The sequence below is a fragment of the Oncorhynchus clarkii genome, unplaced genomic scaffold (assembly GCF_045791955.1).
Source record: "Oncorhynchus clarkii lewisi isolate Uvic-CL-2024 unplaced genomic scaffold, UVic_Ocla_1.0 unplaced_contig_12229_pilon_pilon, whole genome shotgun sequence".
NCBI classification, from domain to species: Eukaryota; Metazoa; Chordata; class Actinopteri; order Salmoniformes; family Salmonidae; genus Oncorhynchus; species Oncorhynchus clarkii.
This window is the reverse complement of record NW_027261129.1, coordinates 20510-44540: the sequence shown is the minus strand read 5'-3', so window position 1 is coordinate 44540 and position 24031 is coordinate 20510. Positions and strand designations below refer to the sequence as shown.

Below are 24031 nucleotides of genomic sequence, written 5' to 3'. Positions count from 1 at the left end.
AAACTATGACATCTATCAAACTATGACATCTATCAAACTATTAATCACTGTTCATGTGTTTTCCTTTCACCATTTGGAGAATTTTTCGGTTTTGACAAAGAGCTACTCTTTTTTAAGGCAAAAGCTGTGTCAGAAGAGGGATTTGAACCCTCGCCTCCAATCGGAGACCAGAATACCCCTGTAACTAGGAAGGATTCTCACCTTGAGTCTGGCGCCTTAGACCACTCGGCCATATTGACAAGTACAAAACCTTAAAATTCATATTTTTTCACGATCATGTAACATAACATATAGATAATAAGATACAAAGAAAAAGAAACAAAAAATGTTAAAAGCTAATGAAAGATATAGTAAAAAACATTTTTCAATGGAATTTGAGTAACTTATTGAATTCTAAACTAGGCATATGATGATATGTATTGAACTATTATTCCCGTTTCATGTGTTTTCTGTTCTCAAACTATGACATCTATCAAACTATTAATCACTGTTCATGTGTTTTCCTGTTTCCATTTTCGGTTTTGACAAAGAGCTACTCTTTTTTAAGGCAAAAGCTGTGTCAGAAGAGGGATTTGAACCCTCGCCTCCAATCGGAGACCAGAATACCCCTGTAACTAGGAAGGATTCTCACCTTGAGTCTGGCGCCTTAGACCACTCGGCCATCCTGACAACTACAAAACCTTAAAATTCATATTTTTTCATGATTCTGTAACATAATGTCTGATATGTCTGATGGAAACATATAGATAATAAGATACAAAGAAAAAGAAACAAAAAATGTTAAAAGCTAATGAAAGATATATTAAAAAACATTTTTCAATGGAATTTGAGTAACTTATTGAATTCTAAACTAGGCATATGATGATATGTATTGAACTATTATTCCCGTTTCATGTGTTTTCTGTTCTCAAACTATGACATCTATCAAACTATTAATCACTGTTCATGTGTTTTCCTTTCACCATTTGGAGAATTTTTCGGTTTTGACAAAGAGCTACTCTTTTTTAAGGCAAAAGCTGTGTCAGAAGAGGGATTTGAACCCTCGCCTCCAATCAGAGACCAGAATACCCCTGTAACTAGGAAGGATTCTCACCTTGAGTCTGGCGCCTTAGACCACTCGGCCAACCTGACAACTACAAAACCTTAAAATTCATATTTTTTCACGATTATGTAACATAACATCTGATATATCTGATGGTTACATGCAGATCTTAAGATACAAAGAAAAAGAAACAAAAAATGTTAAAAGCTAATGAAAGATATAGTAAAAAACATTTTTCAATTGAATTTTAGTAACTTATTGAATTCTAAACTAGGCATTTGTTGACATATATTGAACTATTATTCCCGTTTCATGTGTTTTCTGTTCTCAAACTATGACATCTATCAAACTATGACATCTATCAAACTATTAATCACTGTTCATGTGTTTTCCTTTCACCATTTGGAGAATTTTTCGGTTTTGACAAAGAGCTACTCTTTTTTAAGGCAAAAGCTGTGTCAGAAGAGGGATTTGAACCCTCGCCTCCAATCGGAGACCAGAATACCCCTGTAACTAGGAAGGATTCTCACCTTGAGTCTGGCGCCTTAGACCACTCGGCCATATTGACAAGTACAAAACCTTAAAATTCATATTTTTTCACGATCATGTAACATAACATATAGATAATAAGATACAAAGAAAAAGAAACAAAAAATGTTAAAAGCTAATGAAAGATATAGTAAAAAACATTTTTCAATGGAATTTGAGTAACTTATTGAATTCTAAACTAGGCATATGATGATATGTATTGAACTATTATTCCCGTTTCATGTGTTTTCTGTTCTCAAACTATGACATCTATCAAACTATTAATCACTGTTCATGTGTTTTCCTGTTTCCATTTTCGGTTTTGACAAAGAGCTACTCTTTTTTAAGGCAAAAGCTGTGTCAGAAGAGGGATTTGAACCCTCGCCTCCAATCGGAGACCAGAATACCCCTGTAACTAGGAAGGATTCTCACCTTGAGTCTGGCGCCTTAGACCACTCGGCCATCCTGACAACTACAAAACCTTAAAATTCATATTTTTTCACGATTATGTAACATAACATATAGATAATAAGATACAAAGAAAAATAAACAAAAAATGTTAAAAGCTAATGAAAGATATAGTAAAAAACATTTTTCAATGGAATTTGAGTAACTTATTGAATTCTAAACTAGGCATATGATGATATGTATTGAACTATTATTCCCGTTTCATGTGTTTTCTGTTCTCAAACTATGACATCTATCAAACTATTAATCACTCACTGTTCATGTGTTTTCCTTTCACCATTTGGAGAATTTTTCGGTTTTGACAAAGAGCTACTCTTTTTTAAGGCAAAAGAGGGATTTGAACCCTCGCCTCCAATCGGAGACCAGAATACCCCTGTAACTAGGAAGGATTCTCACCTTGAGTCTGGCGCCTTAGACCACTCAGCCATCCTGACATTATTATTCCCGTTTCATGTGTTTTCTGTTCTCAAACTATGACATCTATCAAACTATTAATCACTGTTCATGTGTTTTCCTTTCACCATTTGGAGAATTTTTCGGTTTTGACAAAGAGCTACTCTTTTTTAAGGCAAAAGGTGTGTCAGAAGAGGGATTTGAACCCTCGCATCCAATCGGAGACCAGAATACCCCTGTAACTAGGAAGGATTCTCACCTTGAGTCTGGCGCCTTAGACCACTCGGCCATATTGACAACTATAAAACCTTAAAATTCATATTTTTTCACGATTATGTAACATAACATATAGATAATAAGATACAAAGAAAAAGAAACAAAAAATGTTAAAAGCTAATGAAAGATATAGTAAAAAACATTTTTCAATGGAATTTGAGTAACTTATTGAATTCTAAACTAGGCATATGATGATATGTATTGAACTATTATTCCCGTTTCATGTGTTTTCTGTTCTCAAACTATGACATCTATCAAACTATTAATCACTCACTGTTCATGTGTTTTCCTTTCACCATTTGGAGAATTTTTCGGTTTTGACAAAGAGCTACTCTTTTTTAAGGCAAAAGAGGGATTTGAACCCTCGCCTCCAATCGGAGACCAGAATACCCCTGTAACTAGGAAGGATTCTCACCTTGAGTCTGGCGCCTTAGACCACTCGGCCATCCTGAAACTTATAAATCCGTAAAATTCATATTTTTTCATGATTCTGTAACATAACATCTGATATGTCTGATGGTTACATGCAGATCTTAAGATACAAAGAAAAAGAAACAAAAAATGTTAAAAGCTAATGAAAGATATAGTAAAAAACATTTTTCAATGGAATTTGAGTAACTTATTGAATTCTAAACTAGGCATATGATGATATGTATTGAACTATTATTCCCGTTTCATGTGTTTTCTGTTCTCAAACTATGACATCTATCAAACTATTAATCACTGTTCATGTGTTTTCCTGTTTCCATTTTCGGTTTTGACAAAGAGCTACTCTTTTTTAAGGCAAAAGCTGTGTCAGAAGAGGGATTTGAACCCTCGCCTCCAATCGGAGACCAGAATACCCCTGTAACTAGGAAGGATTCTCACCTTGAGTCTGGCGCCTTAGACCACTCGGCCATCCTGACAACTACAAAACCTTAAAATTCATATTTTTTCATGATTCTGTAACATAATGTCTGATATGTCTGATGGAAACATATAGATAATAAGATACAAAGAAAAATAAACAAAAAATGTTAAAAGCTAATGAAAGATATAGTAAAAAACATTTTTCAATGGAATTTGAGTAACTTATTGAATTCTAAACTAGGCATATGATGATATGTATTGAACTATTATTCCCGTTTCATGTGTTTTCTGTTCTCAAACTATGACATCTATCAAACTATTAATCACTCACTGTTCATGTGTTATCCTTTCACCATTTGGAGAATTTTTCGGTTTTGACAAAGAGCTACTCTTTTTTAAGGCAAAAGCTGTGTCAGAAGAGGGATTTGAACCCTCGCCTCCAATCGGAGACCAGAATACCCCTGTAACTAGGAAGGATTCTCACCTTGAGTCTGGCGCCTTAGACCACTCGGCCATCCTGACAACTACAAAACCTTAAAAATCATATTTTTTCATGATTCTGTAACATAATGTCTGATATGTCTGATGGAAACATATAGATAATAAGATACAAAGAAAAATAAACAAAAAATGTTAAAAGCTAATGAAAGATATAGTAAAAAACATTTTTCAATGGAATTTGAGTAACTTATTGAATTCTAAACTAGGCATATGATGATATGTATTGAACTATTATTCCCGTTTCATGTGTTTTCTGTTCTCAAACTATGACATCTATCAAACTATTAATCACTGTTCATGTGTTTTCCTTTTACCATTTGGAGAATTTTTTGGTTTTGACAAAGAGCTACTCTTTTTTAAGGCAAAAGCTTTGTCAGAAGAGGGATTTGAACCATCGCCTCCAATCGGAGACCAGAATACCCCTGTAACTAGGAAGTATTCTCACCTTGCGTCTGGCGCCTTAGACCACTCGGCCATCCTGAAAGTTATAAATCCGTAAAATTCATATTTTTTCATGATTCTGTAACATAACATCTGATATGTCTGATGGTTACATGCAGATCTTAAGATACAAAGAAAAAGAAACAAAAAATGTTAAAAGCTAATGAAAGATATAGTAAAAAACATTTTTCAATGGAATTTGAGTAACTTATTGAATTCTAAACTAGGCATATGATGATATGTATTGAACTATTATTCACGTTTCATGTGTTTTCTGTTCTCAAACTATGACATCTATCAAACTATTAATCACTGTTCATGTGTTTTCCTTTCACCATTTGGAGAATTTTTCGGTTTTGACAAAGAGCTACTCTTTTTTAAGGAAAAACGTGTGTCAGAAGAGGGATTTGAACCCTCGCCTCCAATCGGAGACCAGAATACCCCTGTAACTAGGAAGGATTCTCACCTTGAGTCTGGCGCCTTAGACCACTCGGCCATATTGACAACTACAAAACCTTAAAATTCATATTTTTTCACGATTATGTAACATAACATATAGATAATAAGATACAAAGAAAAAGAAACAAAAAATGTTAAAAGCTAATGAAAGATATAGTAAAAAACATTTTTCAATGGAATTTGAGTAACTTATTGAATTCTAAACTAGGCATATGATGATATGTATTGAACTATTATTCCCGTTTCATGTGTTTTCTGTTCTCAAACTATGACATCTATCAAACTATTAATCACTGTTCATGTGTTTTCCTGTTTCCATTTTCGGTTTTGACAAAGAGCTACTCTTTTTTAAGGCAAAAGCTGTGTCAGAAAAGGGATTTGAACCCAAGCCTCCAATCGGAGACCAGAATACCCCTGTAACTAGGAAGGATTCTCACCTTGAGTCTGGCGCCTTAGACCGCTCGGCCATCCTGACAATTACAAAACCTTAAAATTCATATTTTTTCACGATTATGTAACATAACATATAGATAATAAGATACAAAGAAAAAGAAACAAAAAATGTTAAAAGCTATTGAAAGATATAGTAAAAAACATTTTTCAATGGAATTTGAGTAACTTATTGAATTCTAAACTAGGCATATGATGATATGTATTGAACTATTATTCCCGTTTCATGTGTTTTCTGTTCTCAAACTATGACATCTATCAAACTATTAATCACTGTTCATGTGTTTTCCTGTTTCCATTTTCGGTTTTGACAAAGAGCTACTCTTTTTTAAGGCAAAAGGTGTGTCAGAAGAGGGATTTGAACCCTCGCATCCAATCGGAGACCAGAATACCCCTGTAACTAGGAAGGATTCTCACCTTGAGTCTGGCGCCTTAGACCACTCGGCCATATTGACAACTACAAAACCTTAAAATTCATATTTTTTCACGATTATGTAACATAACATATAGATAATAAGATACAAAGAAAAAGAAACAAAAAATGTTAAAAGCTAATGAAAGATATAGTAAAAAACATTTTTCAATGGAATTTGAGTAACTTATTGAATTCTAAACTAGGCATATGATGATATGTATTGAACTATTATTCCCGTTTCATGTGTTTTCTGTTCTCAAACTATGACATCTATCAAACTATTAATCACTGTTCATGTGTTTTCCTGTTTCCATTTTCGGTTTTGACAAAGAGCTACTCTTTTTTAAGGCAAAAGCTGTGTCAGAAGAGGGATTTGAACCCTCGCCTCCAATCGGAGACCAGAATACCCCTGTAACTAGGAAGGATTCTCACCTTGAGTCTGGCGCCTTAGACCACTCGGCCATCCTGACACTTATAAATCCTTAAAATTCATATTTTTTCATGATTCTGTAACATAACATCTGATATGTCTGATGGTTACATGCAGATCTTAAGATACAAAGAAAAAGAAACAAAAAATGTTAAAAGCTAATGAAAGATATAGTAAAAAACATTTTTCAATGGAATTTGAGTAACTTATTGAATTCTAAACTAGGCATATGATGATATGTATTGAACTATTATTCCCGTTTCATGTGTTTTCTGTTCTCAAACTATGACATCTATCAAACTATTAATCACTGTTCATGTGTTTTCCTGTTTCCATTTTCGGTTTTGACAAAGAGCTACTCTTTTTTAAGGCAAAAGCTGTGTCAGAAGAGGGATTTGAACCCTCGCCTCCAATCGGAGACCAGAATACCCCTGTAACTAGGAAGGATTCTCACCTTGAGTCTGGCGCCTTAGACCACTCGGCCATCCTGACAACTACAAAACCTTAAAAATCATATTTTTTCATGATTCTGTAACATAATGTCTGATATGTCTGATGGAAACATATAGATAATAAGATACAAAGAAAAATAAACAAAAAATGTTAAAAGCTAATGAAAGATATAGTAAAAAACATTTTTCAATGGAATTTGAGTAACTTATTGAATTCTAAACTAGGCATATGATGATATGTATTGAACTATTATTCCCGTTTCATGTGTTTTCTGTTCTCAAACTATGACATCTATCAAACTATTAATCACTGTTCATGTGTTTTCCTGTTTCCATTTTCGGTTTTGACAAAGAGCTACTCTTTTTTAAGGCAAACGCTGTGTCAGAAGATGGATTTGAACCCTCGCCTCCAATTTTAGACCAGAATACCCCTGTAACTAGGAAGGATTCTCACCTTGAGTCTGGCGCCTTAGACCACTCGGCCATCCTGACACTTATAAATCCTTAAAATTCATATTTTTTCATGATTATGTAACATAACATCTGATATGTCTGATGGTTACATGCAGATCTTAAGATACAAAGAAAAAGAAACAAAAAATGTTAAAAGCTAATGAAAGATATATTAAAAAACATTTTTCAATGGAATTTGAGTAACTTATTGAATTCTAAACTAGGCATATGATGATATGTATTGAACTATTATTCCCGTTTCATGTGTTTTCTGTTCTCAAACTATGACATCTATCAAACTATTAATCACTGTTCATATGTTTTCCTTTCACCATTTGGAGAATTTTTCGGTTTTGACAAAGAGCTACTCTTTTTTAAGGCAAAAGCTGTGTCAGAAGAGGGATTTGAACCCTCGCCTCCAATCAGAGACCAGAATACCCCTGTAACTAGGAAGGATTCTCACCTTGAGTCTGGCGCCTTAGACCACTCGGCCAACCTGACAACTACAAAACCTTAAAATTCATATTTTTTCACGATTATGTAACATAACATCTGATATATCTGATGGTTACATGCAGATCTTAAGATACAAAGAAAAAGAAACAAAAAATGTTAAAAGCTAATGAAAGATATAGTAAAAAACATTTTTCAATTGAATTTTAGTAACTTATTGAATTCTAAACTAGGCATTTGTTGACATATATTGAACTATTATTCCCGTTTCATGTGTTTTCTGTTCTCAAACTATGACATCTATCAAACTATGACATCTATCAAACTATTAATCACTGTTCATGTGTTTTCCTTTCACCATTTGGAGAATTTTTCGGTTTTGACAAAGAGCTACTCTTTTTTAAGGCAAAAGCTGTGTCAGAAGAGGGATTTGAACCCTCGCCTCCAATCGGAGACCAGAATACCCCTGTAACTAGGAAGGATTCTCACCTTGAGTCTGGCGCCTTAGACCACTCGGCCATATTGACAAGTACAAAACCTTAAAATTCATATTTTTTCACGATCATGTAACATAACATATAGATAATAAGATACAAAGAAAAAGAAACAAAAAATGTTAAAAGCTAATGAAAGATATAGTAAAAAACATTTTTCAATGGAATTTGAGTAACTTATTGAATTCTAAACTAGGCATATGATGATATGTATTGAACTATTATTCCCGTTTCATGTGTTTTCTGTTCTCAAACTATGACATCTATCAAACTATTAATCACTGTTCATGTGTTTTCCTGTTTCCATTTTCGGTTTTGACAAAGAGCTACTCTTTTTTAAGGCAAAAGCTGTGTCAGAAGAGGGATTTGAACCCTCGCCTCCAATCAGAGACCAGAATACCCCTGTAACTAGGAAGGATTCTCACCTTGAGTCTGGCGCCTTAGACCACTCGGCCATCCTGACAACTACAAAACCTTAAAATTCATATTTTTTCATGATTCTGTAACATAATGTCTGATATGTCTGATGGAAACATATAGATAATAAGATACAAAGAAAAATAAACAAAAAATGTTAAAAGCTAATGAAAGATATAGTAAAAAACATTTTTCAATGGAATTTGAGTAACTTATTGAATTCTAAACTAGGCATATGATGATATGTATTGAACTATTATTCCCCTTTCATGTGTTTTCTGTTCTCAAACTATGACATCTATCAAACTATTAATCACTCACTGTTCATGTGTTTTCCTTTCACCATTTGGAGAATTTTTCGGTTTTGACAAAGAGCTACTCTTTTTTAAGGCAAAAGCTGTGTCAGAAGAGGGATTTGAAACCTCGCCTCCAATCGGAGACCAGAATACCCCTGTAACTAGGAAGGATTCTCACCTTGAGTCTGGCGCCTTAGACCACTCGGCCATATTGACAACTACAAAACCTTAAAATTCATATTTTTTCACGATTATGTAACATAACATATAGATAATAAGATACAAAGAAAAAGAAACAAAAAATGTTAAAAGCTAATGAAAGATATGGTAAAAAACATTTTTCAATGGAATTTGAGTAACTTATTGAATTCTAAACTAGGCATATGATGATATGTATTGAACTATTATTCCCGTTTCATGTGTTTTCTGTTCTCAAACTATGACATCTATCAAACTATTAATCACTGTTCATGTGTTTTCCTTTCACCATTTGGAGAATTTTTCGGTTTTGACAAAGAGCTACTCTTTTTTAAGGCAAAAGCTGTGTCAGAAGAGGGATTTGAAACCTCGCCTCCAATCGGAGACCAGAATACCCCTGTAACTAGGAAGGATTCTCACCTTGAGTCTGGCGCCTTAGACCACTCGGCCATCCTGAAACTTATAAATCCGTAAAATTCATATTTTTTCATGATTCTGTAACATAACATCTGATATGTCTGATGGTTACATGCAGATCTTAAGATACAAAGAAAAATAAACAAAAAATTTTAAAAGCTAATGAAAGATATAGTAAAAAACATTTTTCAATGGAATTTGAGTAACTTATTGAATTCTAAACTAGGCATATGATGATATGTATTGAACTATTATTGACGTTTCATGTGTTTTCTGTTCTCAAACTATGACATCTATCAAACTATTAATCACTGTTCATGTGTTTTCCTTTCACCATTTGGAGAATTTTTCGGTTTTGACAAAGAGCTACTCTTTTTTAAGGAAAAACGTGTGTCAGAAGAGGGATTTGAACCCTCGCCTCCAATCGGAGACCAGAATACCCCTGTAACTAGGAAGGATTCTCACCTTGAGTCTGGCGCCTTAGACCACTCGGCCATATTGACAACTACAAAACCTTAAAATTCATATTTTTTCACGATCATGTAACATAACATATAGATAATAAGATACAAAGAAAAAGAAACAAAAAATGTTAAAAGCTAATGAAAGATATAGTAAAAAACATTTTTCAATGGAATTTGAGTAACTTATTGAATTCTAAACTAGGCATATGATGATATGTATTGAACTATTATTCCCGTTTCATGTGTTTTCTGTTCTCAAACTATGACATCTATCAAACTATTAATCACTGTTCATGTGTTTTCCTGTTTCCATTTTCGATTTTGACAAAGAGCTACTCTTTTTTAAGGCAAAAGCTGTGTCAGAAGAGTGATTTGAACCCTCGCCTCCAATCGGAGACCAGAATACCCCTGTAACTAGGAAGGATTCTCACCTTGAGTCTGGCGCCTTAGACCACTCGGCCATATTGACAACTACAAAACCTTAAAATTCATATTTTTTCACGATCATGTAACATAACATATAGATAATAAGATACAAAGAAAAAGAAACAAAAAATGTTAAAAGCTAATGAAAGATATAGTAAAAAACATTTTTCAATGGAATTTGAGTAACTTATTGAATTCTAAACTAGGCATATGATGATATGTATTGAACTATTATTCCCGTTTCATGTGTTTTCTGTTCTCAAACTATGACATCTATCAAACTATTAATCACTGTTCATGTGTTTTCCTGTTTCCATTTTCGATTTTGACAAAGAGCTACTCTTTTTTAAGGCAAAAGCTGTGTCAGAAGAGTGATTTGAACCCTCGCCTCCAATCGGAGACCAGAATACCCCTGTAACTAGGAAGGATTCTCACCTTGAGTCTGGCGCCTTAGACCACTCGGCCATCCTGACACTTATAAATCCTTAAAATTCATATTTTTTCACGATTCTGTAACATAACATCTGATATGTCTGATGGTTACATGCAGATCTTAAGATACAAAGAAAAATAAACAAAAAATGTTAAAAGCTAATGAAAGATATAGTAAAAACATTTTTCAATGGAATTTGAGTAACTTATTGAATTCTAAACTAGGAAAGTGTTGACATATATTGAACTATTATTCCCGTTTTATGTGTTTTCTGTTCTCAAACTATGACATCTATCAAACTATTAATCACTGTTCATGTGTTTTCCTTTCACCATTTGGAGAATTTTTCGGTTTTGACAAAGAGCTACTCTTTTTTTAAGGCAAAAGCTGTGTCAGAAGAGGGATTTGAAACCTCGCCTCCAATCGGAGACCAGAATACCCCTGTAACTAGGAAGGATTCTCACCTTGAGTCTGGCGCCTTAGACCACTCGGCCATATTGACAACTACAAAACCTTAAAATTCATATTTTTTCACGATTATGTAACATAACATATAGATAATAAGATACAAAGAAAAAGAAACAAAAAAATGTTAAAAGCTAATGAAAGATATGGTAAAAAACATTTTTCAATGGAATTTGAGTAACTTATTGAATTCTAAACTAGGCATATGATGATATGTATTGAACTATTATTCCCGTTTCATGTGTTTTCTGTTCTCAAACTATGACATCTATCAAACTATTAATCACTGTTCATGTGTTTTCCTTTCACCATTTGGAGAATTTTTCGGTTTTGACAAAGAGCTACTCTTTTTTAAGGCAAAAGCTGTGTCAGAAGAGGGATTTGAAACCTCGCCTCCAATCGGAGACCAGAATACCCCTGTAACTAGGAAGGATTCTCACCTTGAGTCTGGCGCCTTAGACCACTCGGCCATCCTGAAACTTATAAATCCGTAAAATTCATATTTTTTCATGATTCTGTAACATAACATCTGATATGTCTGATGGTTACATGCAGATCTTAAGATACAAAGAAAAAGAAACAAAAAATGTTAAAAGCTAATGAAAGATATAGTAAAAAACATTTTTCAATGGAATTTGAGTAACTTATTGAATTCTCAACTAGGCATATGATGATATGTATTGAACTATTATTCACGTTTCATGTGTTTTCTGTTCTCAAACTATGACATCTATCAAACTATTAATCACTGTTCATGTGCTTTCCTTTCACCATTTGGAGAATTTTTCGGTTTTGACAAAGAGCTACTCTTTTTTAAGGAAAAACGTGTGTCAGAAGAGGGATTTGAACCCTCGCCTCCAATCGGAGACCAGAATACCCCTGTAACTAGGAAGGATTCTCACCTTGAGTCTGGCGCCTTAGACCACTCGGCCATATTGACAACTACAATACCTTAAAATTCATATTTTTTCACGATTATGTAACATAACATATAGATAATAAGATACAAAGAAAAAGAAACAAAAAATGTTAAAAGCTAATGAAAGATATAGTAAAAAACATTTTTCAATGGAATTTGAGTAACTTATTGAATTCTAAACTAGGCATATGATGATATGTATTGAACTATTATTCCCGTTTCATGTGTTTTCTGTTCTCAAACTATGACATCTATCAAACTATTAATCACTGTTCATGTGTTTTCCTGTTTCCATTTTCGGTTTTGACAAAGAGCTACTCTTTTTTAAGGCAAAAGCTGTGTCAGAAAAGGGATTTGACCCAAGCCTCCAATCGGAGACCAGAATACCCCTGTAACTAGGAAGGATTCTCACCTTGAGTCTGGCGCCTTAGACCGCTCGGCCATCCTGACACTTATAAATCTGTAAAATTCATATTTTTTCATGATTCTGTAACATAACATCTGATATGTCTGATGGTTACATGCAGATCTTAAGATACAAAGAAAAATAAACAAAAAATGTTAAAAGCTAATGAAAGATATAGTAAAAACATTTTTCAATGGAATTTGAGTAACTTATTGAATTCTAAACTAGGCATATGATGATATGTATTGAACTATTATTCCCGTTTCATGTGTTTTCTGTTCTCAAACTATGACATCTATCAAACTATTAATCACTGTTCATGTGTTTTCCTGTTTCCATTTTCGGTTTTGACAAAGAGCTACTCTTTTTTAAGGCAAAAGCTGTGTCAGAAGAGGGATTTGAACCCTCGCCTCCAATCGGAGACCAGAATACCCCTGTAACTAGGAAGGATTCTCACCTTGAGTCTGGCGCCTTTGACCACTCGGCCATCCTGACAACTACAAAACCTTAAAATTCATATTTTTTCATGATTCTGTAACATAATGTCTGATATGTCTGATGGAAACATATAGATAATAAGATACAAAGAAAAATAAACAAAAAATGTTAAAAGCTAATGAAAGATATAGTAAAAAACATTTTTCAATGGAATTTGAGTAACTTATTGAATTCTAAACTAGGCATATGATGATATGTATTGAACTATTATTCCCCTTTCATGTGTTTTCTGTTCTCAAACTATGACATCTATCAAACTATTAATCACTCACTGTTCATGTGTTTTCCTTTCACCATTTGGAGAATTTTTCGGTTTTGACAAAGAGCTACTCTTTTTTAAGGCAAAAGCTGTGTCAGAAGAGGGATTTGAAACCTCGCCTCCAATCGGAGACCAGAATACCCCTGTAACTAGGAAGGATTCTCACCTTGAGTCTGGCGCCTTAGACCACTCGGCCATATTGACAACTACAAAACCTTAAAATTCATATTTTTTCACGATTATGTAACATAACATATAGATAATAAGATACAAAGAAAAAGAAACAAAAAATGTTAAAAGCTAATGAAAGATATGGTAAAAAACATTTTTCAATGGAATTTGAGTAACTTATTGAATTCTAAACTAGGCATATGATGATATGTATTGAACTATTATTCCCGTTTCATGTGTTTTCTGTTCTCAAACTATGACATCTATCAAACTATTAATCACTGTTCATGTGTTTTCCTTTCACCATTTGGAGAATTTTTCGGTTTTGACAAAGAGCTACTCTTTTTTAAGGCAAAAGCTGTGTCAGAAGAGGGATTTGAAACCTCGCCTCCAATCGGAGACCAGAATACCCCTGTAACTAGGAAGGATTCTCACCTTGAGTCTGGCGCCTTAGACCACTCGGCCATCCTGAAACTTATAAATCCGTAAAATTCATATTTTTTCATGATTCTGTAACATAACATCTGATATGTCTGATGGTTACATGCAGATCTTAAGATACAAAGAAAAATAAACAAAAATTTTTAAAAGCTAATGAAAGATATAGTAAAAAACATTTTTCAATGGAATTTGAGTAACTTATTGAATTCTAAACTAGGCATATGATGATATGTATTGAACTATTATTGACGTTTCATGTGTTTTCTGTTCTCAAACTATGACATCTATCAAACTATTAATCACTGTTCATGTGTTTTCCTTTCACCATTTGGAGAATTTTTCGGTTTTGACAAAGAGCTACTCTTTTTTAAGGAAAAACGTGTGTCAGAAGAGGGATTTGAACCCTCGCCTCCAATCGGAGACCAGAATACCCCTGTAACTAGGAAGGATTCTCACCTTGAGTCTGGCTCCTTAGACCACTCGGCCATATTGACAACTACAAAACCTTAAAATTCATATTTTTTCACGATCATGTAACATAACATATAGATAATAAGATACAAAGAAAAAGAAACAAAAAATGTTAAAAGCTAATGAAAGATATAGTAAAAAACATTTTTCAATGGAATTTGAGTAACTTATTGAATTCTAAACTAGGCATATGATGATATGTATTGAACTATTATTCCCGTTTCATGTGTTTTCTGTTCTCAAACTATGACATCTATCAAACTATTAATCACTGTTCATGTGTTTTCCTGTTTCCATTTTCGATTTTGACAAAGAGCTACTCTTTTTTAAGGCAAAAGCTGTGTCAGAAGAGTGATTTGAACCCTCGCCTCCAATCGGAGACCAGAATACCCCTGTAACTAGGAAGGATTCTCACCTTGAGTCTGGCGCCTTAGACCACTCGGCCATATTGACAACTACAAAACCTTAAAATTCATATTTTTTCACGATCATGTAACATAACATATAGATAATAAGATACAAAGAAAAAGAAACAAAAAATGTTAAAAGCTAATGAAAGATATAGTAAAAAACATTTTTCAATGGAATTTGAGTAACTTATTGAATTCTAAACTAGGCATATGATGATATGTATTGAACTATTATTCCCGTTTCATGTGTTTTCTGTTCTCAAACTATGACATCTATCAAACTATTAATCACTGTTCATGTGTTTTCCTGTTTCCATTTTCGATTTTGACAAAGAGCTACTCTTTTTTAAGGCAAAAGCTGTGTCAGAAGAGTGATTTGAACCCTCGCCTCCAATCGGAGACCAGAATACCCCTGTAACTAGGAAGGATTCTCACCTTGAGTCTGGCGCCTTAGACCACTCGGCCATCCTGACACTTATAAATCCTTAAAATTCATATTTTTTCACGATTCTGTAACATAACATCTGATATGTCTGATGGTTACATGCAGATCTTAAGATACAAAGAAAAATAAACAAAAAATGTTAAAAGCTAATGAAAGATATAGTAAAAACATTTTTCAATGGAATTTGAGTAACTTATTGAATTCTAAACTAGGAAAGTGTTGACATATATTGAACTATTATTCCCGTTTTATGTGTTTTCTGTTCTCAAACTATGACATCTATCAAACTATTAATCACTGTTCATGTGTTTTCCTTTCACCATTTGGAGAATTTTTCGGTTTTGACAAAGAGCTACTCTTTTTTTAAGGCAAAAGCTGTGTCAGAAGAGGGATTTGAAACCTCGCCTCCAATCGGAGACCAGAATACCCCTGTAACTAGGAAGGATTCTCACCTTGAGTCTGGCGCCTTAGACCACTCGGCCATATTGACAACTACAAAACCTTAAAATTCATATTTTTTCACGATTATGTAACATAACATATAGATAATAAGATACAAAGAAAAAGAAACAAAAAAATGTTAAAAGCTAATGAAAGATATGGTAAAAAACATTTTTCAATGGAATTTGAGTAACTTATTGAATTCTAAACTAGGCATATGATGATATGTATTGAACTATTATTCCCGTTTCATGTGTTTTCTGTTCTCAAACTATGACATCTATCAAACTATTAATCACTGTTCATGTGTTTTCCTTTCACCATTTGGAGAATTTTTCGGTTTTGACAAAGAGCTACTCTTTTTTAAGGCAAAAGCTGTGTCAGAAGAGGGATTTGAAACCTCGCCTCCAATCGGAGACCAGAATACCCCTGTAACTAGGAAGGATTCTCACCTTGAGTCTGGCGCCTTAGACCACTCGGCCATCCTGAAACTTATAAATCCGTAAAATTCATATTTTTTCATGATTCTGTAACATAACATCTGATATGTCTGATGGTTACATGCAGATCTTAAGATACAAAGAAAAAGAAACAAAAAATGTTAAAAGCTAATGAAAGATATAGTAAAAAACATTTTTCAATGGAATTTGAGTAACTTATTGAATTCTCAACTAGGCATATGATGATATGTATTGAACTATTATTCACGTTTCATGTGTTTTCTGTTCTCAAACTATGACATCTATCAAACTATTAATCACTGTTCATGTGCTTTCCTTTCACCATTTGGAGAATTTTTCGGTTTTGACAAAGAGCTACTCTTTTTTAAGGAAAAACGTGTGTCAGAAGAGGGATTTGAACCCTCGCCTCCAATCGGAGACCAGAATACCCCTGTAACTAGGAAGGATTCTCACCTTGAGTCTGGCGCCTTAGACCACTCGGCCATATTGACAACTACAATACCTTAAAATTCATATTTTTTCACGATTATGTAACATAACATATAGATAATCAAATCAAATCAAATCAAATCAAATCAAATCAAATCAAATCAAATTTTATTTGTCACATACACATGGTTAGCAGATGTTAATGCGAGTGTAGCGAAATGCTTGTGCTTCTAGTTCCGACAATGCAGTAATAACAAGTAATCTAACTAACAATTCCAAAACTACTGTCTTGTACACAGTGTAAGGGGATAAAGAATATGTACATAAGGATATATGAATGAGTGATGGTACAGAGCAGCATAGGCAAGATACAGTAGATGGTATCGGGTACAGTATGTACAAATGAGATGAGTATGTAAACAAAGTGGCATAGTATAGTATAAAGTGGCTAGTGATACATGTATTACATAAGGATACCGTCGATGATATAGAGTACAGTATATACGTATGCGTATGAGATGAATAATGTAGGGTAAGTAACATTTATATAAGGTAGCATTGTTTAAAGTGGCTAGTGATATATTTACATCATTTCCCATCAATTCCCATTATTAAAGTGGCTGGAGTTGAGTCAGTGTCAGTGTGTTGGCAGCAGCCACTCAGTGTTAGTGGTGGCTGTTTAACAGTCTGATGGCCTTGAGATAGAAGCTGTTTTTCAGTCTCTCGGTCCCAGCTTTGATGCACCTGTACTGACCTCGCCTTCTGGATGATAGCGGGGTGAACAGGCAGTGGCTCGGGTGGTTGATGTCCTTGATGATCTTTATGGCCTTCCTGTGACATCGGGTGGTGTAGGTGTCCTGGAGGGCAGGTAGTTTGCCCCCGGTGATGCGTTGTGCAGACCTCACTACCCTCTGGAGAGCCTTACGGTTGAGGGCGGTGCAGTTGCCATACCAGGCGGTGATACAGCCCGCCAGGATGCTCTCGATTGTGCATCTGTAGAAGTTTGTGAGTGCTTTTGGTGACAAGCCGAATTTCTTCAGCCTCCTGAGGTTGAAGAGGCGCTGCTGCGCCTTCTTCACGATGCTGTCTGTGTGAGTGGACCAATTCAGTTTGTCTGTGATGTGTATGCCGAGGAACTTAAAACTTGCTACCCTCTCCACTACTGTTCCATCGATGTGGATAGGGGGGTGTTCCCTCTGCTGTTTCCTGAAGTCCACAATCATCTCCTTAGTTTTGTTGACGTTGAGTGTGAGGTTGTTTTCCTGACACCACACTCCGAGGGCCCTCACCTCCTCCCTGTAGGCCGTCTCATCGTTGTTGGTAATCAAGCCTACCACTGTTGTGTCGTCCGCAAACTTGATGATTGAGTTGGAGGCGTGCGTGGCCACGCAGTCGTGGGTGAACAGGGAGTACAGGAGAGGGCTCAGAACGCAACCTTGTGGGGCCCCAGTGTTGAGGATCAGCGGGGAGGAGATGTTGTTGCCTACCCTCACCACCTGGGGGCGGCCCGTCAGGAAGTCCAGTACCCAGTTGCACAGGGCGGGGTCGAGACCCAGGGTCTCGAGCTTGATGACGAGCTTGGAGGGTACTATGGTGTTGAATGCCGAGCTGTAGTCGATGAACAGCATTCTCACATAGGTATTCCTCTTGTCCAGATGGGTTAGGGCAGTGTGCAGTGTGGTTGAGATTGCATCGTCTGTGGACCTATTTGGGCGGTAAGCAAATTGGAGTGGGTCTAATAAGATACAAAGAAAAAGAAACAAAAAATGTTAAAAGCTAATGAAAGATATAGTAAAAAACATTTTTCAATGGAATTTGAGTAACTTATTGAATTCTAAACTAGGCATATGATGATATGTATTGAACTATTATTCCCGTTTCATGTGTTTTCTGTTCTCAAACTATGACATCTATCAAACTATTAATCACTGTTCATGTGTTTTCCTGTTTCCATTTTCGGTTTTGACAAAGAGCTACTCTTTTTTAAGGCAAAAGCTGTGTCAGAAAAGGGATTTGACCCAAGCCTCCAATCGGAGACCAGAATACCCCTGTAACTAGGAAGGATTCTCACCTTGAGTCTGGCGCCTTAGACCGCTCGGCCATCCTGACACTTATAAATCTGTAAAATTCATATTTTTTCATGATTCTGTAACATAACATCTGATATGTCTGATGGTTACATGCAGATCTTAAGATACAAAGAAAAATAAACAAAAAATGTTAAAAGCTAATGAAAGATATAGTAAAAACATTTTTCAATGGAATTTGAGTAACTTATTGAATTCTAAACTAGGCATATGATGATATGTATTGAACTATTATTCCCGTTTCATGTGTTTTCTGTTCTCAAACTATGACATCTATCAAACTATTAATCACTGTTCATGTGTTTTCCTGTTTCCATTTTCGGTTTTGACAAAGAGCTACTCTTTTTTAAGGCAAAAGCTGTGTCAGAAGAGGGATTTGAACCCTCGCCTCCAATCGGAGACCAGAATACCCCTGTAACTAGGAAGGATTCTCACCTTGAGTCTGGCGCCTTAGACCACTCGGCCATCCTGACAACTACAAAACCTTTAAATTCATATTTTTTCATGATTCTGTAACATAATGTCTGATATGTCTGATGGAAACATATAGATAATAAGATACAAAGAAAAATAAACAAAAAATGTTAAAAGCTAATGAAAGATATAGTAAAAAACATTTTTCAATGGAATTTGAGTAACTTATTGAATTCTAAACTAGGCATATGATGATATGTATTGAACTATTATTCCCGTTTCATGTGTTTTCTGTTCTCAAACTATGACATCTATCAAACTATTAATCACTCACTGTTCATGTGTTTTCCTTTCACCATTTGGAGAATTTTTCGGTTTTGACAAAGAGCTACTCTTTTTTAAGGCAAAAGCTGTGTCAGAAGAGGGATTTGAACCCTCGCCTCCAATCGGAGACCAGAATACCCCTGTAACTAGGAAGGATTCTCACCTTGAGTCTGGCGCCTTAGACCACTCGGCCAACCTGACAACTACAAAACCTTAAAATTCATATTTTTTCACGATTATGTAACATAACATCTGATATGTCTGATGGTTACATGCAGATCTTAAGATACAAAGAAAAAGAAACAAAAAATGTTAAAAGCTAATGAAAGATATAGTAAAAAACATTTTTCAATTGAATTTGAGTAACTTATTGAATTCTAAACTAGGCATATGTTGACATATATTGAACTATTATTCCCGTTTCATGTGTTTTCTGTTCTCAAACTATGACATCTATCAAACTATTAATCACTGTTCATGTGTTTTCCTTTCACCATTTGGAGAATTTTTCGGTTTTGACAAAGAGCTACTCTTTTTTAAGGCAAAAGCTGTGTCAGAAGAGGGATTTGAACCCTCGCCTCCAATCGGAGACCAGAATACCCCTGTAACTAGGAAGGATTCTCACCTTGAGTCTGGCGCCTTAGACCACTCGGCCATCCTGACACTTATAAATCCTTCAAATTCATATTTTTTCATGATTATGTAACATAACATCTGATATGTCTGATGGTTACATGCAGATCTTAAGATACAAAGAAAAAGAAACAAAAAATGTTAAAAGCTAATGAAAGATATAGTAAAAAACATTTTTCAATGGAATTTTAGTAACTTATTGAATTCTAAACTAGGCATATGTTGACATATATTGAACTATTATTCCCGTTTCATGTGTTTTCTGTTCTCAAACTATGACATCTATCAAACTATTAATCACTGTTCATGTGTTTTCCTTTCACCATTTGGAGAATTTTTCGGTTTTGACAAAGAGCAAAAAATGTTAAAAGCTAATGAAAGATATAGTAAAAAACATTTTTCAATGGAATTTTAGTAACTTATTGAATTCTAAACTAGGCATATGTTGACATATATTGAACTATTATTCCCGTTTCATGTGTTTTCTGTTCTCAAACTATGACATCTATCAAACTATTAATCACTGTTCATGTGTTTTCCTTTCACCATTTGGAGAATTTTTCGGTTTTGACAAAGAGCTACTCTTTTTTAAGGCAAAAGGTGTGTCAGAAGAGGGATTTGAACCCTCGCCTCCAATCGGAGACCAGAATACCCCTGTAACTAGGAAGGATTCTCACCTTGAGTCTGGCGCCTTAGACCACTCGGCCATATTGACAACTACAAAACCTTAAAATTCATATTTTTTCACGATTATGTAACATAACATATAGATCTTAAGATACAAAGAAAAATAAACAAAAAATGTTAAAAGCTAATGAAAGATATAGTAAAAAACATTTTTCAATGGAATTTTAGTAACTTATTGAATTCTAAACTAGGCATATGTTGACATATATTGAACTATTATTCCCGTTTCATGTGTTTTCTGTTCTCAAACTATGACATCTATCAAACTATTAATCACTGTTCATGTGTTTTCCTTTCACCATTTGGAGAATTTTTCGGTTTTGACAAAGAGCTACTCTTTTTTAAGGCAAAAGCTGTGTCAGAAGAGGGATTTGAACCCTCGCCTCCAATCGGAGACCAGAATACCCCTGTAACTAGGAAGGATTCTCACCTTGAGTCTGGCGCCTTAGACCACTCGGCCATCCTGACACTTATAAATCCTTCAAATTCATATTTTTTCATGATTCTGTAACATAACATCTGATATGTCTGATGGTTACATGCAGATCTTAAGATACAAAGAAAAAGAAACAAAAAATGTTAAAAGCTAATGAAAGATATAGTAAAAAACATTTTTCAATGGAATTTGAGTAACTTATTGAATTCTAAACTAGGCATATGTTGACATATATTGAACTATTATTCCCGTTTCATGTGTTTTCTGTTCTCAAACTATGACATCTATCAAACTATTAATCACTGTTCATGTGTTTTCCTTTCACCATTTGGAGAATTTTTCGGTTTTGACAAAGAGCTACTCTTTATTAAGGCAAAACGTGTGTCAGAAGAGGGATTTGAACCCTAGCCTCCAATCGGAGACCAATCGGAGACCCTGTAACTAGGAAGGATTCTCACCTTGAGTCTGGCGCCTTAGACCACTCGGCCATATTGACAACTACACAACCTTAAAATTCATATTTTTTCACGATTATGTAACATAACATATAGATAATAAGATACAAAGAAAAAGAAACAAAAAATGTTAAAAGCTAATGAAAGATATAGTAAAAAACATTTTTCAATGGAATTTGAGTAACTTATTGAATTCTAAACTAGGCATTTGATGATATGTATTGAACTATTATTCCCGTTTCATGTGTTTTCTGTTCTCAAACTATGACATCTATCAAACTATTAATCACTCACTGTTCATGTGTTTTCCTTTCACCATTTGGAGAATTTTTCGGTTTTGACAAAGAGCTACTCTTTTTTAAGGCAAAAGCTGTGTCAGAAGAGGGATTTGAACCCTCGCCTCCAATCGGAGACCAGAATACCCCTGTAACTAGGAAGGATTCTCACCTTGAGTCTGGCGCCTTAGACCACTCAGCCATCCTGACATTATTAGTCCCGTTTCATGTGTTTTCTGTTCTCAAACTATGACATCTATCAAACTAATATTCACTGTTCATGTGTTTTCCTTTCACCATTTGGAGAATTTTTCGGTTTTGACAAAGAGCTACTCTTTTTTAAGGCAAAAGGTGTGTCAGAAGAGGGATTTGAACCCTCGCATCCAATCGGAGACCAGAATACCCCTGTAACTAGGAAGGATTCTCACCTTGAGTCTGGCGCCTTAGACCACTCGGCCATATTGACAACTACAAAACCTTAAAATTCATATTTTTTCACGATTATGTAACATAACATATAGATAATAAGATACAAAGAAAAATAAACAAAAAATGTTAAAAGCTAATGAAAGATATAGTAAAAAACATTTTTCAATGGAATTTGAGTAACTTATTGAATTCTAAACTAGGCATATGATGATATGTATTGAACTATTATTCCCGTTTCATGTGTTTTCTGTTCTCAAACTATGACATCTATCAAACTATTAATCACTCACTGTTCATGTGTTTTCCTTTCACCATTTGGAGAATTTTTCGGTTTTGACAAAGAGCTACTCTTTTTTAAGGCAAAAGAGGGATTTGAACCCTAGCCTCCAATCGGAGACCAGAATACCCCTGTAACTAGGAAGGATTCTCACCTTGAGTCTGGCGCCTTAGACCACTCGGCCATCCTGAAACTTATAAATCCGTAAAATTCATATTTTTTCATGATTCTGTAACATAACATCTGATATGTCTGATGGTTACATGCAGATCTTAAGATACAAAGAAAAAGAAACAAAAAATGTTAAAAGCTAATGAAAGATATAGTAAAAAACATTTTTCAATGGAATTTGAGTAACTTATTGAATTCTAAACTAGGCATATGATGATATGTATTGAACTATTATTCCCGTTTCATGTGTTTTCTGTTCTCAAACTATGACATCTATCAAACTATTAATCACTGTTCATGTGTTTTCCTGTTTCCATTTTCGGTTTTGACAAAGAGCTACTCTTTTTTAAGGCAAAAGCTGTGTCAGAAGAGGGATTTGAACCCTCGCCTCCAATCGGAGACCAGAATACCCCTGTAACTAGGAAGGATTCTCACCTTGAGTCTGGCGCCTTAGACCACTCGGCCATCCTGACAACTACAAAACCTTAAAATTCATATTTTTTCATGATTCTGTAACATAATGTCTGATATGTCTGATGGAAACATATAGATAATAAGATACAAAGAAAAAGAAACAAAAAATGTTAAAAGCTAATGAAAGATATAGTAAAAAACATTTTTCAATGGAATTTGAGTAACTTATTGAATTCTAAACTAGGCATATGATGATATGTATTGAACTATTATTCCCCTTTCATGTGTTTTTTGTTCTCAAACTATGACATCTATCAATCTATTAATCACTCACTGTTCATGTGTTTTCCTTTCACCATTTGGAGAATTTTTCGGTTTTGACAAAGAGCTACTCTTTTTTAAGGCAAAAGCTGTGTCAGAAGAGGGATTTGAACCCTCGCCTCCAATCGGAGACCAGAATACCCCTGTAACTAGGAAGGATTCTCACCTTGAGTCTGGCGCCTTAGACCACTCAGCCATCCTGACATTATTATTCCCGTTTCATGTGTTTTCTGTTCTCAAACTATGACATCTATCAAACTAATATTCACTGTTCATGTGTTTTCCTTTCACCATTTGGAGAATTTTTCGGTTTTGACAAAGAGCTACTCTTTTTTAAGGCAAAAGGTGTGTCAGAAGAGGGATTTGAACCCTCGCATCCAATCGGAGACCAGAATACCCCTGTAACTAGGAAGGATTCTCACCTTGAGTCTGGCGCCTTAGACCACTCGGCCATATTGACAACTACAAAACCTTAAAATTCATATTTTTTCACGATTATGTAACATAACATATAGATAATAAGATACAAAGAAAAAT

At 34.7% G+C, this 24031-nt stretch overlaps 14 non-coding genes across 14 annotated transcripts; all 14 read right to left on the bottom strand.

Annotated features, from left to right (window-relative positions):
* Window positions 1-557: 557 nt before the first annotated feature.
* On the bottom strand, window positions 558-669 carry trnal-caa (transfer RNA leucine (anticodon CAA)). Its single transcript has 2 exons — window positions 632-669; window positions 558-603 (listed from the first exon to the last, which is right to left on the bottom strand). It is a non-coding gene; the product is annotated as a tRNA-Leu (tRNA).
* Window positions 670-1928: 1259 nt separating this feature from the next.
* trnal-caa (transfer RNA leucine (anticodon CAA)) lies at window positions 1929-2040 on the bottom strand. The gene is made up of 2 exons: window positions 2003-2040; window positions 1929-1974 (listed from the first exon to the last, which is right to left on the bottom strand). It is a non-coding gene; the product is annotated as a tRNA-Leu (tRNA).
* A 1460-nt stretch (window positions 2041-3500) lies between these two features.
* trnal-caa (transfer RNA leucine (anticodon CAA)) lies at window positions 3501-3612 on the bottom strand. The gene is made up of 2 exons: window positions 3575-3612; window positions 3501-3546 (listed from the first exon to the last, which is right to left on the bottom strand). It is a non-coding gene; the product is annotated as a tRNA-Leu (tRNA).
* Window positions 3613-3966: 354 nt separating this feature from the next.
* Window positions 3967-4078, bottom strand: trnal-caa (transfer RNA leucine (anticodon CAA)). Its single transcript has 2 exons — window positions 4041-4078; window positions 3967-4012 (listed from the first exon to the last, which is right to left on the bottom strand). It is a non-coding gene; the product is annotated as a tRNA-Leu (tRNA).
* A 2102-nt stretch (window positions 4079-6180) lies between these two features.
* Window positions 6181-6292, bottom strand: trnal-caa (transfer RNA leucine (anticodon CAA)). The gene is made up of 2 exons: window positions 6255-6292; window positions 6181-6226 (listed from the first exon to the last, which is right to left on the bottom strand). It is a non-coding gene; the product is annotated as a tRNA-Leu (tRNA).
* A 340-nt stretch (window positions 6293-6632) lies between these two features.
* trnal-caa (transfer RNA leucine (anticodon CAA)) lies at window positions 6633-6744 on the bottom strand. The gene is made up of 2 exons: window positions 6707-6744; window positions 6633-6678 (listed from the first exon to the last, which is right to left on the bottom strand). It is a non-coding gene; the product is annotated as a tRNA-Leu (tRNA).
* Window positions 6745-8455: 1711 nt separating this feature from the next.
* Window positions 8456-8567, bottom strand: trnal-caa (transfer RNA leucine (anticodon CAA)). The gene is made up of 2 exons: window positions 8530-8567; window positions 8456-8501 (listed from the first exon to the last, which is right to left on the bottom strand). It is a non-coding gene; the product is annotated as a tRNA-Leu (tRNA).
* Window positions 8568-12928: 4361 nt separating this feature from the next.
* On the bottom strand, window positions 12929-13040 carry trnal-caa (transfer RNA leucine (anticodon CAA)). The gene is made up of 2 exons: window positions 13003-13040; window positions 12929-12974 (listed from the first exon to the last, which is right to left on the bottom strand). It is a non-coding gene; the product is annotated as a tRNA-Leu (tRNA).
* Window positions 13041-19019: 5979 nt separating this feature from the next.
* On the bottom strand, window positions 19020-19131 carry trnal-caa (transfer RNA leucine (anticodon CAA)). The gene is made up of 2 exons: window positions 19094-19131; window positions 19020-19065 (listed from the first exon to the last, which is right to left on the bottom strand). It is a non-coding gene; the product is annotated as a tRNA-Leu (tRNA).
* Window positions 19132-19947: 816 nt separating this feature from the next.
* Window positions 19948-20059, bottom strand: trnal-caa (transfer RNA leucine (anticodon CAA)). The gene is made up of 2 exons: window positions 20022-20059; window positions 19948-19993 (listed from the first exon to the last, which is right to left on the bottom strand). It is a non-coding gene; the product is annotated as a tRNA-Leu (tRNA).
* Window positions 20060-21072: 1013 nt separating this feature from the next.
* On the bottom strand, window positions 21073-21184 carry trnal-caa (transfer RNA leucine (anticodon CAA)). Its single transcript has 2 exons — window positions 21147-21184; window positions 21073-21118 (listed from the first exon to the last, which is right to left on the bottom strand). It is a non-coding gene; the product is annotated as a tRNA-Leu (tRNA).
* Window positions 21185-21980: 796 nt separating this feature from the next.
* On the bottom strand, window positions 21981-22092 carry trnal-caa (transfer RNA leucine (anticodon CAA)). The gene is made up of 2 exons: window positions 22055-22092; window positions 21981-22026 (listed from the first exon to the last, which is right to left on the bottom strand). It is a non-coding gene; the product is annotated as a tRNA-Leu (tRNA).
* A 1028-nt stretch (window positions 22093-23120) lies between these two features.
* Window positions 23121-23232, bottom strand: trnal-caa (transfer RNA leucine (anticodon CAA)). The gene is made up of 2 exons: window positions 23195-23232; window positions 23121-23166 (listed from the first exon to the last, which is right to left on the bottom strand). It is a non-coding gene; the product is annotated as a tRNA-Leu (tRNA).
* A 354-nt stretch (window positions 23233-23586) lies between these two features.
* Window positions 23587-23698, bottom strand: trnal-caa (transfer RNA leucine (anticodon CAA)). Its single transcript has 2 exons — window positions 23661-23698; window positions 23587-23632 (listed from the first exon to the last, which is right to left on the bottom strand). It is a non-coding gene; the product is annotated as a tRNA-Leu (tRNA).
* Between the last annotated feature and the right edge of the window lie 333 nt (window positions 23699-24031).